The sequence below is a fragment of the Ursus arctos genome, unplaced genomic scaffold (assembly GCF_023065955.2).
Source record: "Ursus arctos isolate Adak ecotype North America unplaced genomic scaffold, UrsArc2.0 scaffold_3, whole genome shotgun sequence".
In the NCBI taxonomy this organism is placed as follows: domain Eukaryota; kingdom Metazoa; phylum Chordata; class Mammalia; order Carnivora; family Ursidae; genus Ursus; species Ursus arctos.
This window is the reverse complement of record NW_026622985.1, coordinates 95,355,767-95,371,095: the sequence shown is the minus strand read 5'-3', so window position 1 is coordinate 95,371,095 and position 15,329 is coordinate 95,355,767.

The following is a 15,329-nucleotide window of genomic DNA, read 5'->3' as shown; positions in this document are numbered from 1 at the left end:
GGGTACACAAGACAGTTAGGACATAGTTTATCTCCCACAGATGCTCACAGCCTAGGCAGGGACATGAACTATAAACTAATAATGACCATGCATGGGTCAAGTGCTATAAAAATGCATTTAACAAGGATTTGGGAACAGAGAGGAAGGAGCCCAGGAGTGTCCAGGAACAAAGAGATGGTCCCTGCGTGCTCCTGACAGGCTTTCAACATTTGGAGCCCCGGTGATTGATATCGTTCTCTGACTAGGTAGCAAACACTTTCTTATTTTATGACTCTTTAATTCTGATTCATATTCTCAGGTTTTGCGACGGTGGCAGAACATATAGTCTAAAACTGTATCTTAATCTCACCCACCCAGATTTTTCTCCCGATACGTTATTAAAACATCTTTTTACCCAGCACATGCATGGTGTCACCATTAACTTACATTCTGTATGACGTGCCTTTCATTTCCAAAAGCAATTCATTCATATAAATGTTCCTGCAGATCATTAAGTCTGGTACTCTGGTACTGGGCGTAGTTGGAGGATGAATCCAATCCACACCTCAAACAAACGGTTCCAGCACATATCCAATACGACATTTGAGATCTCTTCCTGTTTTCAAAGAAAATGATATACGAGTGTGTGATACATACATATGTATATATCATGTATAGATATATATATATGTCATATGTCATGTATGCACGATACATACTCATTTTTTTAAAGCATGTTAATCTCAAATTACTTTTTTTTCTATTTAATCAGGCAACGAGTGCCTTTGCAAGGCTGAGCTCTTGGTAGATGAGCCCTGTGATTCAGCTTTGCCACGATGAGGTATTCAAGGGGCTTTTAAAAGTATGGAGACATTATCAGGATTAGTAAAAACAGCATCTTCAAAATCATGCAAACTGAAAGTACAAAAAAAAAAACCATTTTAGCTTTTGATGGTTTGATGCAACTTTCTATTCACTGGCTTCATAATTCATGAGCATCAAAGTCAAGGAAATTGTGGTGACATAATTTGGCAGCCACAACTTCTGAGTCTCAGACATGCATCAGCTGGATCGAATGTAGTATTTCTTTTTAATTTAAAATGGGTAAAATATAGATTCATGGCTTTAGAATCAGAATCAGTTTAATGACTGGAAAAAGCCTTTGAGAAAATTTGTCCCAAACCCATCATTTAACAGATGAACACTATCAGAATACAGCTGGTTTATGACTAGAAGCTCCTTTAACCCACCATGGCTCACCTGCCTGATCTGTGAAATGAGACACCGGGCTGTATGAACTCTTGATCCCCTACCACTGCCAACATATTGTAGCGGTCTAATACATGGTGGTTGAATGAATGCACCTAACGCCCAGAGAGGCTGGTCGATTTGCCTGAGAACACACAGCTACTCAGGGATAGATACAACTCTTCTGACTCTCGGCCTTTGATAGTTACTTAGAATAAAGACCTTGACTTTTGTAAAAATACATAGAGATTAATGAGGAATACACCATAAGAGAGACAAAACAAAACCCAATTTAAATGTATACTAAAACCAAGTCAAACAAACTGCCAATTACATTTCAATTACCTGCACATCCACTTTTTAATCATAGGCTGGCTTCCCTTAGATAGTCAGCTTATGTCCTTTGTGTACAAGGGTTGTGGGTTAGATTGTGTCCCCCCAGAATACATACTGACGTTCTAATCCTCAGTACTTGTGAATGTGACCTTATTTGAGAATAAGATCTTTGCAGATGTTGGCAAGTTAAGATGAGGTTATTAGGGTGGGTCTAAATCCAGTATTAACTGGTATCCTCACAAGAGGAGGGAAATTGGCCAGAGACGTCAGTGAAGAAGGCCATGTGACATTGGAGGCAAAGATTGGAATTATGTTGCCATTAAGCCAAAGAATGCCTGGAACTACCAGAAGCTGGAAGAGACAAGGAAGGATCCTCCTCTAGAAGTTTCAGAGGGAGCACCTCCCTGCTTACGGCTTGATTTCAGACTTCTAGCATCTAGAACTGTGAGAGAATGACTTTCTATTGTTTTAAGCCACACAGTTTGTAGTACTGTGGTAAGGCAGCCCTAGGAAATGAACATATCCCTCATGTTTCTTTGGGTTTACGGGACCCAGTTGGGTCTTTTTCTCTCAAGAATCTCAGGTGGTGGCTGGGACTGGAGCCATCTTCAGGCTCGACTGGGTTCGTTGTCCAAGATGGTGCACCCACATGACCACAGTTGATGCTGCGTTTGGCTGGGGGCTCAGGTGGGGCTGTGAGCTGGAGCACCTGCACATGGCCTCTCCATGTAGTGTGGGTTTCTCGCAGCATGGCAGTGGCTCGAGAACGACCATTCCAAAGAGGCAGGAAGTAAAAACTGCTGGGCTAATAAGGCCTTGGCCAGAAACTGGAATGGCATCTGTTCTGTGCATCCCACATCAAGGGGATATAACTCAACTCAAAGCCAAATGTTAGTGATTGAGGGACGGTTCTTTGAGATGTTCTGAGCCATTGCCTCCCGCTGGTAATATTGAGGAACAAGATTAGGTTGGAGGAAACATTATTCCTCAGGATGGCAAATGCTACCTTGGGACACAGAAGGGCTAATGAAGAGTTCTGAAGGGTTTTATGGATTCTAAATTTAAGGAGAGCTTCTTTAATCCAATTTTTCCCATTAGAAACTTTCTCACCCCTGGGTCACAGCTTAGGAGTCTGGAGGAGACATTTCCTCTCTCCTTGCTTTTGAATCATTTATTGAAATATTGTTATACCATGTTCAGCGAGTCCCTAGCTGATGAGGAGGGAGTCTCCCTAAAGGCCTCACAATTCTTGACTCAGTATGCCTTTGTTAAATGCCCCCCTGGGGGTCCATGTTGTATTGACTACTGAGACAAGGAAATAAGTAGGAATTTTAGAAGTTAAAAAAAAAAAATGCCTGCAACCTAGGGAGATGGAGCCAGGAAGTCTCTCCTAACTTTCTCTTTCATTCTCCTTTCTGAGCTGTAGAAGGTGTAACAGCTCTGGGTCTCAGAGCCATCGTGGCCATGTCTGTCTCTAGACACTGTTTCTTTTCCCACAGAGTGGCTGGCCTGAGATGCTGTCTGGGCCTGAGGAGACCCTCAGAGTTCACAGCACTGGGGCAAACACTTTCTAGTTATGTGAGCTCCTTATGACCTGAAAGGTTAACAGCTGCTGTCCATTTGGGGGAGGAGACCCAAGAACAGAATTCAGAATGGTTAGAAGAAACAGCTGTACCAAACATCTGGTATGGACTGCAGAGGGCTGCTTTTGGGTTCTTCACAGAAGGGGTTGCCTCTTGTGGTGGTGACGATGGCCTTTATATCACCCATGCCCTTGAAGGACCTTTGGTGGCATCAGGGACCTCCAAAGGGTGGAGTGAGATGGGGGTTGGGGAGAGACTTGAGGTCCCTCATCCTTTTCGAAATAAAATTTACGGGGTGGGGAGGTGGGCACCTGAGCAGCTCAGTCAGTTAAGCACCTGACTCTTGATTTCGGCTCAGGTCATGATGGCAGGGCTGTGAGATCGAGCTCTGTGTTGGACTCCAGTGTGCCAAGCAGGGCATGGAGCCTGCTTAAGATTTTCTCTCTCTCCCCCTCTACCACTCTCCCACTCTTAAAAAAATAAAATAAAATTTACACAGACTTTATTTTTAGAGTAGTTTTATGTTCACAGCAAAATTGAAAGGAAGGTACAGAGAGTCCCCATTTCCTTCTGCTCCCACACATGCATAGTCTCCCCCCATCAACGTCCTCCTCCAGAGTGGGACCTTTGATATAGAGGACGAACCTCCACTGACACGTCCTCATCACTCGGAGTCCATAGTCAACATTAGGGTTCACTCTTGGTGGTGTACGTTCTGTGGGTTTGGACACATGTACAATGACATGTGTCTACCCTTATAGTATCATAAAGAGCTGCTTCTCTACCTTAAAAATTCTCTGTGCTCCACCTCGTCATCCCTCCCTCCCTCTAACCTCCACCACCACTGATTTTCTTACTGTCTCCGTGGTTTTGCCTTTCACTTTATCCCTTTCTAACCAGAGATCTGGGTTGGTTTTTTTTTTTAAGCATATTTATTATTTATTTAAGTAATCTGTACGCCCAACATGGGGCTCAAACTCTCGACCCCAAGATCAAGAGTCACCCGCTCTTCCAACTGAACCAGCCAGGCGCCCCATGAAAGCCGATCTGTTTTATGTACTGAGCTTTAGTTTAAGGTTTCATTTCAAGACTAGGTTATGCTGCTTAAACCGGAAAAAAAGGTTTTATGTTAATGGGTAGTGCCTTGACCCCCTCCTTATTAGCTGTGTGACTCTTGCCAAGGTACTTCACCTCTCTGGAACTCAATTTCTCATCCATAAAATGGGGCTAATGAGGGCTGCCTCACATAAATACTAATATGTACGTGCAGTGCCTGGCACACAGTAGGGCCTCAGCCAGGGTGAATGGCCTCTTTCTGCATCTCATGCTCACTTCCCACATTTAGTTTCCAAGGTCTGCCAGTTTCATCTCTACAATTCTAGGAATCTCTCTCTTCTCTCATCTCTATTACAACTCCTTTCTAGTTTAGGCTTGACCTGATTCAGTGTGTCTGAAAACGATGATTAGGCCACACACCTCTGCAGGATGCTCACCTCTAAGGCAACAAAGCGGGGAGACGTTGTTTAGCAATCTTGAGATGAGCATCGGCAGGAGCAGCAGGCGGGCTCTGCAAGCTGTTTCCTAGTGCAGTTCTCTGGGGTCCTTCCCCCTAAGCCCCCAGGGCCCCCTGGGTCAGGTGGTCCCTCTGAGTCTGAGGAGTTATCCTGATGGTAGCCCTTAGAGCCCCACTTCCAAGTTGCTTGTTCGTTCTTCCTCCCTTCCTCCCTTCCTTCCTCCCTTCCTCCCTTCCTTCCTCCCTCCCTCCCTCCCTCCCTCCCTCCCTTCCTTCCTTCCTTTCTTTCTTTTTTAAAGATTTTATCTACTTATTTGACAGAGAGAGCACAAGCAGGGGGAGCGGGAGAGGGAGAAGCTCCCGCTGAGCAGGGAGCCCAATGCAGGGCTCGATCCCAGGATCCTGGGATCATGATCTGAGCCGAAGGCAGACACTTAATTGAGTCACGCAGGTGTCCTTTCAAGTTGCTTTCTTAGCAAGCCCTTTCTAACTCTTCTAGCACTAAGCTCACAAGATACAACAGGACAGAAGCAACGACATCCACAGAACTACCCTGGCCTCCCCGGGCAGCTTTCTGGACCATGTCTCCTTAACTGTTTATCTCTGGGCGTTTTGTGATTAAGACTCTCTAAATACCGAGCCCCCATGTCCTGTCACCTGGATCGTTCCCGAGCTCTCCTGAGCAAGCAGGGCCCGTAGTCGCCCAGCTGGGCAGAACTTGGTGGCAGATCGGAAGCTGGGAATGAAAGACAATTTTTGAGGACGAACCTCAGCTCCCAGCATTGGTGACAGTGTCACCACGTAGAACAGAGAACACAGGGGAACAAGCAGACTTAGGGACTGCGGTGTGAGCCAGTTCAGTCTGCGGCCCTTGTGGGAGCCACGAGTGTGGGCAGTAACGTTGCCTCTAAGCTTCAGCGAGTCCCAGATGGGCAGGTGGCTTTGATCCATTCCAGCTGACTTTCCCAGGGCTGCTTCTTCCAGGTCTACATCAGTTTCCTCTTATTTTCCATTTCTCGGGCAGGGGTAATTCACTCTCACTCATGTCCTGTTTACAAGACAATTCTTGTATGAGCTGGCATCTAGCATGATGTTTTTTCTATGGAAGTGCCAAGCTTTTGCATCTGAACGATTAGCTTATCATTTGGCTAAGTTGATTAGTTATTGGTGTTTTAATGCTGTGTTTGAATACGTATTACAAGTATTACGAAAGAATTTACCTTATATACAAGCGATAAGATCATAGATTCCTTAGAGAAGGAAAATTAGAGATTATATAATCCAATGCCCTCAAGATATCAAGTACCTCAACATGTGTTAACCGAGCACCCGCTATGTGTATCTGTACACGTACAGAGAGAGACTGAATGTAAGATGTTAACAGTCAGGGAATCTCAGTGAAGAGTGTATAAAAATTCTTCGCTTTATTTTCTCAACTTCCTTCTGTCTAAATTTTTTTCAAACTAAGAATAAAAGCAGTGGGTGCCTGGGTGGCTCAGTAGGTTAAGCATCTGCCTTTGGCTCAGGTCATGATCTCAGGGTCCTGGGATCGAGCCCCACATCTGGCTCTCTGCTCAGCGGGGAGCCTGCTTCTCCTTCTCCCTTTGACACCGCCCCCCGCTCATGCTCTCTCTCTCTCTTTCAAATAAATAAAATCTTTAAAAATAAATAAATAAAAAGTTTAATACATGCTACCTTACACCTTAAGGACTGAGAAGGGGTGTGGTGATGGAGTGTGTTAATGGTAGGAAGCAACAAACCTCAGCAGTGTTTCTAAGAAATTGGTGATCACACAGCCGGATTCTATATACTCAGCTCAACTTCTCCGATGTTTTGAGAAACAATCTCTTTGGTTTTTTTCCTAGATGCAAAAAGATATAGTTGAATAAATCAGATCAGAAAATGAAAAGATTCTCTACTTGTTGTTGTAGTGGTTGTGAAATACGTATAAATCTCAGCCCAGAAGGAATTAATTTGACTAACGTAGATGTAAAATCAAAATTAATAGGACTATATAATCCCTTGGGGGATCTATATTTGTTCTGAATGCTCTTATCAAATGTTTTGAGGACACAGGACTTAATATTATTGTTAAGATGCGTGGTGGGCTTGGCAGTGGGTTGGATGGAGGAAAGATACGGCCGTCATGTGCTTGTCTTGCTTGAAGAAGCCCGATGAAAGGCTGTGATACCAACTAGAGCGCTTGGCCTGCAGAACTGGGAACCTGACCCCGGGAGCCTCTCACAGATATGTTTACCTGGACTGAGACACAGATGTGGTCAGAGCTTGTGGTCCTGATTTGTATCAGGGAACTGGAGGTTTATGGGTGATTCCCTGCCTCGAAGGAAACAGAGAGCACCCCTAATTCGTTAAGGTCTTATTAAAGTCTAGCAAGTCCTACTCTAAGGGGCAGGCCACCCTAGGAAGACAGGGGAAGGCTGCTTATTCAAGTATTCAATGAGGGCCTTCTGTGTATGCGGCACAATGCAAAAGAACGGAAGAATGCAGACTGAGGGAAATGGGATCTACCTAGCCCATTAGCTGGCTTAGGAACAGAGGACTGCTGACCAAGGAGTTTTCAAAGAACTCAGTTTCCCCATCTGTAAAAGGGGAAAACTACCTCCTTCATGTATGAAACCCGAAGATTAAGTGAATTGATGTATGCAAAGTGAGTAGAAAACACTTGGCAGGTATCGGGCTCTCTGTAGCTGCTGGGTCCCCCTCTCTCTTTTCTTTGATGCAAGAGCCTGAGGTGTCCTGGGTTACTCTGAATCTTGTCCACTCTGGTCTATCACCGGGACAGTTCCATGGCCCCAACACTAGACCTTCTCGTCTTAACCCAAATGTCCAAAGAACGTGTACACTTGCCTTTACAGTGCCCTCTAGCCCCTCACCAAGACTGCTCACTCGGGGGCAAACATTTATTTGGTTTGGAAGGCCACGGAGTTTTAAAATGTGAATATATTGGGGCTGCAACAGTGATTTCAATTTGTAGATTTTACCACGGTTGTGCTATCAGGCAGTGTTCAGGTTTATTAATTTTATATGCATTGGAGTCTTTGAAATTGTTGGTTCATGTGTATGGAAATAAATTTTCATGAAATGAACTACAAGCTCTGTTATACAGGACATCTTTAATACTAGAGTAAAATAGCTTTGAAATTACTAGAATGGCAGGTTTCTGCTATAAATTTGTATAGAGGATGGGGAGGGGGGAGGGGGAGAAAGCATAAACGGAGCAAAAAGAAAAGAAGAAGAAAAGAAAGTAGATATGGAATCGCTGTGGTTTTGGTTATGTTCCGGGAGAAATTTCCCCCCGGGGAACCCAGACCTTTCCCCACCCTAGGAAGCTGTGTCAAGGTTGGGGTTATTGGGGTTATTTATGCTTATGGGAGGAAGTCGGGTCAGCAAACCAAGCTGAAGCTGAGCTATAAGAAAATGATCAGGGGTCGAAGTAAGGTTGCGATTTTCGGCAGTCTCCTACAAGCATCTGCTTCAGATAATTGGGCTCAGACAGGGGGAAGATAGGATCTCACAGTCACTGGGCTGAAACCAGAGCCCAGAGCCTCCCTCGATGGAACCAGGGGGAGGAGTCCGTGCCTCTGTTCCTGGTTCTCGTGGTTCTCGCTGAGATCACATCGACAGCTGTCTGCCTGGGAATAAGGCCGCTCAGACTGCTCTTCCCTCAGTTGAGTTAATTTCTCCATCTGCCCTGGGCCAAAGCTCGATGGGAGATATTTCATAACCGCTTGCGGAATGATTCTAGGTCTTCACAAAATCAAAACCCATGCTAAGTACAGGATCCCACGGACTCAGAGAGGAAATGTGGTAAGTTGAACCAGAAGCTTAGATTTAAAAAAAAAAAAAAAAAAGCATAAAGTTGCACATGATGTTGTTTTACTGGACTGTCAAAGAAGGAAATGAAATTGAAAAGCAAACTCTTCTAATCTAGGCAGAAAAAATAATTTTATTTACATTTGCCGCGCAATTTTCTGTTCTGTTCCTTTTGTCTACTTTTTTTTCCCTCTGCTAAGAATGAATTTTGAATCATCGTTCTGTTATTACTAGAAATCTGTCTGACAGTATTTCTAGGTGTGACTGCAGAGTGAGGATAAGAATTCTGCCAGCCATGCTTACAAGTCACTGTCCTGGTTTCACAATCAAAGTGTACCTGGTAATCTGTTTTTGTAGAGTAGCAGGTGTGATTGAGAACATCGTTGGCAATCTCTGATTTTACTTGTTGGAACACGGAGTGAAGACTTCGCAAGTGATTCCAGAACTTTGCATTTTCAAAAGAGTTTGCACGTCTAAAAGCAATTACATATTATTTAATAACTTAACATCATGCCCTCCCCTTTGATGACCCAAATGAGATTGTTACCAGATTGTCTCGGATTACAGATTCTCAGCAGCAGGAACTGGGCTCATGCAATTTCCCTGTGTATAATATTCTGGAATCAGATGCTTGGTAATGACTATGCTTTGAAGTAGGGAACTCAGTTTTTAACTTTTGGTCTCTTAATTTTCAACATAATGAACGATGAAAATCTCTTTTTTCTTGTTATACTATTTTAGATGTTAAGTTTCCTCCATTGTGAGCTCAGTTATGGAGAGATACCACGAAGTTCAGAGTCAGGAAGCAGCAGACCCTACTCACAGCTATACTTGAAAGAGCAGTGTGGAACCTAGAAGCTGTGTGCTGTGGGGGACCAGGCTATGCTTACAAGACTGAGTTGACCCTGATTGATATCCTTGACTTAGTCACCCATGGAGGGGTTTCAGGGACTCTAGGCACCCTCTGGAATGCCCTGTTTGGACATTTTGGGGGTAGGGCAGTTTATCCTACGTACTCAGATGGCCAAAGGAGTTCAGGTCGCCTAGGCTGAAAAAAAAAACAAGGTAAAAGGGTAAAAGCACATTCCCATGTCTTTATTTTTCTGCCTCCAGCAGGTTGAGAAGACAAGGTGCATGAGGACAGCGTGGGCAGCATGCAAATGCTGTTTGCCCCGATCCATTTCCTCCCTGCATTCTGCTAACAGAACCCCGATTTTGCTCACAGTGACAGTGTGCCCAGTCTGAGAGGATGATTTATCGAATTTCAAAACCAATCATGACGATCTCATCCTCTTTCAGTAGACAATTTCCCAGTCTCCCTCTCAGCGAGTAGTGTTGTGGGCGTGTGTTCCATTTCTAGCCAATGAGATGCAAGAGGAGTCTTCAGGGAAACTTCTAGAAAGTTTTTGCTTTCTTGAGAATGTAGTGGTGGACTCAGTAGTGGCTGTCCCCTCTTTCTGCCTTGAACTTGCATGTGATACTTGGAATCGCAGCAGCTGTCTGGCAGCCATGAGGTGGCATGCATGGGGGTGATGGGCCAATATACAAAGTGGAAAGACAGAAAGAATGAGTTCTTAAAGACATTGGTAAACTGGCAGACCCATCCTGATAGGAACTGTCTCTGAGCTTCCTGTTAGGTAAACAATAGATGTTCTTGTGGCTTACTGGAGGGTTTCTGCTACTGACAGCCAAAGGTACTTTAGTGGATATAGTGAATAAGCTCTTCAGCTTAAAATATAGTCAATTGATTCTGTCTTTTCAAAATGTACCAAAAGCATCTAGATGATGTTTTCATTGGATGACACTAACATTATTATGCTAAACATACATGTAGGAAATGTTTGGAAAGAATGAGGAGTGAAAAGAGTGATCCTTTGATTCTTTGAATAGTATTATTTCTGATACAAAGGATAGTGGATTTTACCTTATTTTTGGTTAACAATACTTAAATCAATAAACAGAAATAATTATAGCCAAAGAGATATAGTTAATTAATGTAATTAATTGATTTTAAGTTTATATGCTTTTCTGCTCCAAACATTACAATTCTGATAAATTTTTGTGCTATTTCATCCCATTGCTTACATACTGACGTAAAACACTAACCCACTAATTAACGATTAGATTTTTGTTTTATTTACACTCTAGTAAAGCCATTTTGACATATAACTCACTTGGAAAATTTGAGGAAAAAGAAAGCATATTCTCCTCTAGTAAATTTGGTCACATGTATTTCTATGCTATTTATATAAACTTATATATTACTTCATATCTATCTATATTTGTGGATTTTTTAAAAAAAAGCTTTGTCTATAATACATCAAAGGCTAAAGGACTGGAGGTTTATCAGTTAGCTTTGGCTGCGTAACAAACTTCTCCAAAACTCAGTGGTTTAAACAGCAATGATGTTACCACTCCTGCGTCTGCAGCTTGGTCGGTCCAGCCTGTGCTTGACTGGGTTTGGCTCCAAGCTGAAGGTTGGATCTGCGTCTGCTTCACATTTCTTGGACCGGCGGGCTGGCTGGGACGTGTTATTCCCATGGCAATGACAGAGTGCCAGATGCTAGAAGGCGAGCCCAAATACACATTTCAAGCCTTTGCTTGTATCCCATCCACAAACATGCCATTGGCCAAACTGAGTCACAGGGCCAAACCCAGCATCCACGGTGTAGGAAAGGGACGTGAGCGCTGGTGGGAAGACTGCACAGTCATGGGGCAAAGGGCACGGCAGGAGGGGGCAGAGGAGGTCTGGAAACAATGCCGCCCTGTAAGGGAAGAGAGTTGGTAACAAAGGAACAGCCTCTGATGTTGTTCTGACACAGTTCTTAGAACCCGACAGAACTAAGAATTAAAGGAATTATCTCAGGGGACAGATATGCCCAGCACCCCTAGTGTGGGAGATACAGTTGCTCCTACTGAACACGATCAGGCTACGCTTACAGGAATGATCTCAACAGTGCTTTTAAAAAGATCGCCATCCGCCATTGTCGTGCTCATACACCTTTCTACAGCTAGCCTCGTGTTTCTGTGGAAGGAGACAAATTATTTTCTCATTATTACTGTCATTGTTACTGTACTGTGGGATTATTGAGAGATTGTATTTACAAGATCCATAACATGCTGAAGACCCGTATTTCTAAAACAGTAGCTAAAACAAGAGCCGTATTCTTCACACGCATTCTTTTGCTTAAGTCTTCACCACAACCTCATGCAGTAGCAATTGTTTATGATTTCCATTTCACAGAGAAGGAGATTGAGTCCTGGGCTTAATAACCTCCTAAAGGGCACAACTCACAGAGCCAGCTCTTGGACCTGGATAGGCTCAGCTAGTGTCACCTGCGTAACAGGGCGCACACTACTCCTTCCACGTCTCGTGCCCTTGTTCTAGCCCAATCTGGCATGTGAAGCCGCTGCAGCCAAACTGATACCATGAAATATAATGCTGTGAAATAAAACAAATTATGCATCTGTACTGCATTTTTGTGTGTTGTAATATAGCAAGTCCATCTAAATTGTTTTGAGCCCCATATCCTGAGGATTTGGGTTGATTGCTAGCATTGTACAAAACAAATGTGAATTTTTGAATGAGCTCTCTCGTTTACTGGGGCCATGATTTTCACTGGCCTCATTGGCTTCTCAAACCAGCGTGGCCTGGGCCAGCCATGCTCACAGTGGACTAGCAGCCTCGTGTTGCTCCCAGGCACCTTCTGCCATCATTCCTGCACAGCAGGTCCCAGCCCCAGTGTCCCTTGCTCCCCTGTGGATCTCTGAGGAGCGTGCAGGTGGCTCTTCAGGTCCCATTGGTGCTTAAAAGCCTTTCATTTTTCATCTCCTTGATTCTCCTTCATGTTCTGCATACTTTTCTGAAGGCTGGCGTTAGCTCAGCACATGGAGCAACATTTGAAGAGAAACTCCAGAAGTCAGGTCCACAAGGAGCCTCTTTCTGGATCTGATTCTGCTGTTCCATTTTTTTTCTTTCTTTCTTTCTTTCTTTCTTTCTTTCTTTCTTTCTTTCTTTCTTTCTTTCTTTCGGATTTTATTTATTTATTTGAGAGAGAGAGAGCGAGCGGTGTGGGGGTGAGGGATAGAGGGAGAGAGAATCCTAAGCAGACTCCCCATTGAGCAGGGAGCCTGATGTGGGGCTTGATCCCAGGACCCAGAGATCATGACCTGAGCCAAAGGCAGACACTTAACTGACTGAGCCACCCAGGTGCCCATGCTATTCCATTTTCAAACTCATTCTTTGTTCACTGATCCAGACAAAATGAATCTCTGGACTTTGAAATGATTTAAACAGTCATTTGAGGGGGCATCTTTTTCATTTGTTTTAAGCTATACAAATTCCTTTAAAAAGGGCGTTCTTAAAAAAAATACTTCTGGTATGAACTGGAAATAGTAAAGCACACCCCCCCTTTTTTTTTAAGATTTTATTTATTAATTTGACAGAGAGAAACAGCCAGCGAGAGAGGGAACACAAGCAGGAGGAGTGGGAGAGGAAGAAGCAGGCTTCCAGAGGAGGAGCCTGATGTGGGGCTCGATCCCAGAACGCCGGGATCACGCCCTGAGCCGAAGGCAGACGCTTAAGGACTGCGCCACCCAGGCACCCCTAAAGCACACCCCTTAAACCCAAAAATGTTTTCACATGAGCCACAAGTCAACAGTTATTCCTTCAGTGAGTATGTATTTTTGCTTCTTTAACAAGAGTGGCATAATTTCAGGGGTGCTTTGGGGACGGCTGATGGAAATGGGAGAGTGATCAAGTCCCCTAGGAGGTGTGAGATTCAAATTAATTTTATTTAATTTTTTAAAAGATTTTATTTTTAAGTAATCGCTACACCCAAGGTGGGGCTTGACCTCACAACCCCGAGATCAAGCGTCACACGCTCTACCGACTGAGCCAGCCAGGCACCCTTCAGATGATTTTTCTAACTGAGATGGCGCAGCACTGACCAATCAGAATGGACACTGGTCCCAAACAGCCCCCGTGGCTGTGGCGGGGACTCAGTAGCAGACGGGGCAGCTTCGGCACCAGCCGCACCATCCCAGCTGGCTCCAGACTCCTCTGAGGTGCTTTTGTAAAGGGAACCTACTGTCCAGAGGAAAAGGTTTGTCACCATTTAGATTAGAGATTTGGTTTCTGAAGGCCATTTCAAAAGAAGGTTTTCAAAGAGAATTTGAGCAATGGCTGGAATAAATGATTCCTTCTTGAAGTGGACCGACTGCTGGTTGAGAGCATAGAAATTCTGGCATATTTATTCAAGGATTGTATTGTTATTTTGTCGTACTTCCTGGTGACTGGTATACTTCGTTGTGACTTCCAAGAAGTGACTATCATTTTGATGACATGTCACGTCAGGTGACAGATATCTGACTTATTTGGAGAAACCTAAGCCTAGAGAGCAAAGGAGATTATGGTTAGATTAGAGCAGGAGGTATAGAACGAGCACGTTATGAAAGAGAGGCAAACTTGGAAAGAGAAACCAGCTATCCCAGTCTGACAAGTGGTGGTAATGGGACAACCTGTGCTGTTTGTGTTCAGTATGCAGCTTCTGAGATCGCTGGTGTACAGAGGAGAAGCGAGAGGCCCAGAACTGAGCGAGGAAAGGCCCAGCTCTGGCCCAGTGCTGCTTCTGCACTCCAGCCTTGCAGTATTCTTTTCGGAGTGGATTTGCAAATAAGTTCTCTGAAAAGAGAGCCAAGTAAAGAAGACGTGGGAAATGTAGGGTCGGCTCTGGAGTTTGTGAATATAAAAGAGTCATTCCACCAAGGAGACTACATTTCTTTGTAGCAGCTTTCAAGTCTTTACCTAAAACGGAAATGTAAAAATGCTATTTATCGTAAAATGCCCACTAACAAGGGGACAAGTTGAATAATTGTAGCATGTCTGTAATATAGAATATTAATCAGGCATTGAAAGTCATGTTTTCAGCAAAGCAATGCTATGTATTGTTCTATACATATGTATATCATATGTAAAATGTCTAAAACCCACATGGGAACGACAAACACCACATTAAAAAAAAACGTGTTAGTTCTGGATAGAGAGAAGGGAACGTGGGGTTGAGGAGCGTGCAAATGGAGTTCATTTTTTTTTTTATTTTTTTATTTTTTTTAAAGATTTTATTTATTTATTCGACAGAGATAGAGACAGCCAGCGAGAGAGGGAACATAAGCAGGGGGAGTGGGAGAGGAAGAAGTAGGCTCATAACTGAGGAGCCTGATGTGGGGCTCGATCCCACAACGCCGGGATCACTCCCTGAGCCGAAGGCAGACACTTAACTGCTGTGCCACCCAGGCACCCGCAAATGGAGTTTATTAATCTGTAATGTTTTTCTCTTCAGCTGGGTGGTGGGTCCATGGGTGTTCACCGTATGAATTTCTATATTTTGGTATGCTTGAATTATTTCATAATTTAAACAGTCATGTTTTCAAACTCTAATCACGTGATGCTGTCATGATAAAATATTAAAAGTATATACACAATATGATCTCAATTTTGTTTTAAAATAATATATATACATATTCACGTATATCTGTGTACGTACACACACATATACGAATAGAAGAAAGTACAAGAACTATCTCTGGTGATTTTTATCTTCTTAATTATATTTTTACATTATCTGAATGTTTTATAATCATATATCTTTTATCATCTAAGAAGTGGTATTTTAAAATACTGAATTCATAAGGTCTCTGACAACAAAGAAGTGAATTGTACAGTTACACCTTTTTATTTAAACAAAAAAATTTTTTAAAGATTTTATTTATTTGAGAAAGAGAGCATGAGCAAGAGAGCATGAGCAGGGGGAGCAACAGAGGGAGAGGGAGAAGCA